Consider the following 4,034-nt stretch of genomic DNA (forward strand, 5'->3'; position numbering starts at 1 on the left):
TATGGAGGCATGGGAACAGTCTTATCCCATCCACGACAGACACACCCATGTCACTGAGCACCAGCTCTCCTCCAACTGGGACCACCTCCCTTCAAGCCTCCTAGTCCCTTGTGTGGTCCCGAGTTTTTTCGTTGTCCCGGAGTCTAGATGAGGTTTGTATTTGTCATGTAGGGGAACGAGAATTATTTCAATGTCTCAGATCAGTTCATGTCCCGAGAACATCAAAGTTAATGGTCTGTCCTCTTAAAGAAGGGCAATCTGTCTAGACTGTCTCTACTCATTCGGGCAGTTCACACTTCTTCATTCTCCTTGGATTTCACTTCTTACGGAGTTTCTGAGGATTCACAATGCTGGAGACTGGGTTATATGGTTTGCCTCATGAACATTTTTTTCCACCTGCCAATTGATAATATTTTCCAAAAATCTCTTTAACCCTCCTCTGCCTTGCACCATGTCCAGGGTCGAGATTTCCTGGCATTTGGAGAGATTCCCGAGGTTTTCATTGGAGCCAAGAGAGTTAACTGAAGATGTTCTGCAGCTGTTTATCTTGATAGGGGAGGGAGCGGTGGGGATTGGTACATTGACGATCAGGAGGAAATATTGTCACTGAACAGGATCAGTGTCCAGAGGACTGTGATTGAAGGAATTTAATAAAATGCAGCACTTGTGCACAATAAATTTACAGAATACTGCAGAAAACCGACGGATCTAGCGGTAAATTTGGCAGAGAAACAGAGATAACATTTTGAGAGTGATATATTTGTGATCAAGCACTCGACTTTCTAGCGCACCATACTGCCAGCGAAATTACAGCCAAAGAAGTGTTTTTGAAGAAGATTCAGGTCTATTTGTTCATTCAAAAGTCAAAAAAGACAATGCTGCAAACACTCAGAGATGGCACTGGACAGTGCAGACCGAGCTTGAGGGTATTTTTTCTGCTCAGATATACACCTGGGATAATGTGGCACCAGAAGACCTCCTCACAGCGGAAGGGGTCAATTATGTAAGACTTAGGTGTGGAGGATATTTCCTCTTGCAGAGGGGAGCAAATCTGTGAAGTTTTTTTGCAACAGAGGGTTGTCAAGGCTGCATGCATGCAAGGCTGAGAAAGATAGACATTTGGTCACTTCGGTAATCTAGGGCCATAGAAATGAGGCCGAAAAGGGATTTGAGGATGAACCAAATCAGCCGTGATCTCATTGAAACTTGTCGCTGACTTGATGGGTTAAATTGCTTCCATCTGCTCTAATGTCGTTGTTGTCATTTCGAAAATGTGAACCACCATTGCAAATTAAGAAAAGCAGAAAGTTTAGAAGAGATGAGTACAGTCAAACTGAGTCAACATCATTTTTGAAAGGAAAATCACACGATGACAATCTGACAGATTTCTTTGGTAGCATGACCTGCAGACTTGGTGAAGGACGATGCTCAGTCAAGTTCATTTGAATTTTAGCAAGCAATCAATAAGGGGCTATGTAAAAGTCCATTGCACAAGAAAAGGAGTTCTTGGTGTTGGGTAATAAAGCAGCATTGTCTGTCCGTTGTCTATTTAAGAGAAATCACCGAATCGAGATTAATGAGCAGTTTTCAAGTTGGAAAGATATATTTAGTGAAATCCAGATTGTTCAGTCATCGGATTTAATGTTTTATCTGACCGAATGACTTGGAGGAAGTGGCAGAGTGAAATGCAGCGATACACAATATATTGTGAGCATATTGTGATAACGACGTGGAATTTTACAAATAGATATCGATAGTGTGAGTGAGTGGAGAAGTCTTGGCAGATGCAGTTTCATGTAGCGACACTTTTATCTGTTAATAGGTTCACAGCTCTCCATTCAATTTGCAATGTTGCAACCCCACACAAGAGCGTATTCACTCGCTGTTGCAGATTTTGTTGACATATTATTACCACTGTTTTTGATCATGTGTTGGTTTCTGAGTGAAAATTGTTTCCACTGTACCGGAGGTGCCAGAGACAAGTTTATCAGTTGAGCCGAATATACGATAAACATTGTCCCTCTCAAAACGTGAGGTTCCATTCCAACCATGCACCAACCAAAATATCCAGAGACGTGGAATGCGAATGGCCACATGCTCGGGGGATTGAGAGTGACGGCTCCATATCAAATAGTGCTGAAATAAAAGTAACTGATTTAGAATGCTCTGAATGAAACCGAATGAAACTCTCCCTAAACTTTTTCCCAATTCACACGGAAAATGATGCTGTTGCGTGCACATAGGTTTACGTAATGAACAGTTTATTGTCAGTAACAGGGGTAGGGTGGGGCAGGATAGTGAGGTTTTCGTGTGGCTGAGATGTGATCTGGTCGAACGGGGAATTCAAACGCCCACAGAACAGAGAGAGCTGGTTGATCCAGGAACTCACTCCCATCTTCTGTTTCAGTACAAACAAAAGGAATTGCTGGAAAATCTCATCAGGTCTGGTAGAAGCTTGGAAAGGAAAATAGAGTTAAGACATCAAGACCAGTGACATTTCTTTCTCCATGTCCATCTCCCTCTGCCTTACGCACCCTTCCTTTTTATTGAATATCTCCTGACTTCCAACTTCATACTCAGATCCTCTTTTATTACTTATTCTCCAAACATTTTCCCAGTCTCTAAACTTACATCAGACGTCCTCCATCTCTCACCTCACCCAGTTATGACCGGAGGACTTCGAACTGAAAAAAAAAACTCTGTTTCTATTTCCTTAGGTTCCGGATGGCCAGGGACCAGTCTTCCCGAAAATTCGATCATGGCTGATATCTTTCCCAATCCAATCCAATTCTCCAGCCTTCTGTCTGTGACACTAAGCTCCCCTGAATTCCGGATCCAGTCTATTTCCCAGAATGGGTCTGAATCCGCCCCAACGTTCTCCACATCTGCTGGCAGCTGATACACCGTGTCTGTGTGTGATCGAACACAGTTTCAGTCCCACACAGCAAACCCGGTCTGTTTGGAGCAAAGCAAATACCCGCTGCGGGACAGATATATGGGTCTCTGGCCCCAGTTGTGTTTCTGCGAGGGAGTAGTTAGCTCCTTCACCACTCACGGCAAGGACTGGTGCTCCAAAATGTGGGGAGAAAGAAAATAGGCACAAAAGTGTGGACAGGTTAGGTCAAGGGTTATTGTCAGCATCAGTGGAATCCCTGCTTCAGAGTCTGAGTTTGAATTGCACAGACCTGGATCCAATTCGCATTCAGGAAATAAAGATTTATTTATCTTCTTTTGGTTTATCTGAATGAAAACTATTTCCTGCTTCCACACAGAGCACAGACGCGGACCTGCCAGAATCAATCCAGTGATTGATTGCCTCCAACTGGAAGGATCATTGCGGCAGATACACGAGACACTTGTCACTGCAAATCGCCTCTAAGAATCTCGCCTTTCTCAGCTGAAACATCTCACTGTTCCTTCAATGTCGTTTGTTTTAATTCTTGGAATTCCCTAGCGACATCAGGCATGCATCTCTGTGCTGAGTACTCCCATGATTCTGTAAAGTAAATTACTATCGCAAGCTCTGGAGTAATTATGGATGGGCAGTGAAGCTGGTCCCAAAGAGTGACGTGCATACTCCAGAAATTCGTTTCAAACGGCTGCAATTTCGAAGTGGAAACCCGAAAGTATTCGGGAACAAGTGAGAAGGTTCGAAGGGGGAGTAGGATACACTGAAAGTCAATGATGACTGGGAGACGTGAGGCAAGAAGTGAGTCAGGTGCTGTTGGTGCAAGGCTCAATGTCAGTGCTTATGGGTTAGCCCTTACTACCCACTGTTAACACCGACTCACACACCACTCCTGGTAAATTCACCACAATTACCCTGATCTTTTGGTATGAGATTCCCTCTGTGCATATTCACGCGTTTTGTCGGCCCCGAGAGGACGAACGCATCCTCTTTATCCTGTCAGATTACAGAGGTGAAGGCAATAATTTGAAAGCAAAGCAAGAAGAGACTGCCCCTTTCGGTGCATTTTCCGTGAAGGAAGACAAGCTGTGACCTGTTCTTTCCTGCATAAGCGCAGGTTGATATA

The sequence above is a fragment of the Chiloscyllium plagiosum genome, unplaced genomic scaffold (assembly GCF_037043375.1).
Source record: "Chiloscyllium plagiosum isolate Xiang-an unplaced genomic scaffold, Cpla_swu_hap1 HiC_scaffold_40, whole genome shotgun sequence".
In the NCBI taxonomy this organism is placed as follows: Eukaryota; Metazoa; Chordata; class Chondrichthyes; order Orectolobiformes; family Hemiscylliidae; genus Chiloscyllium; species Chiloscyllium plagiosum.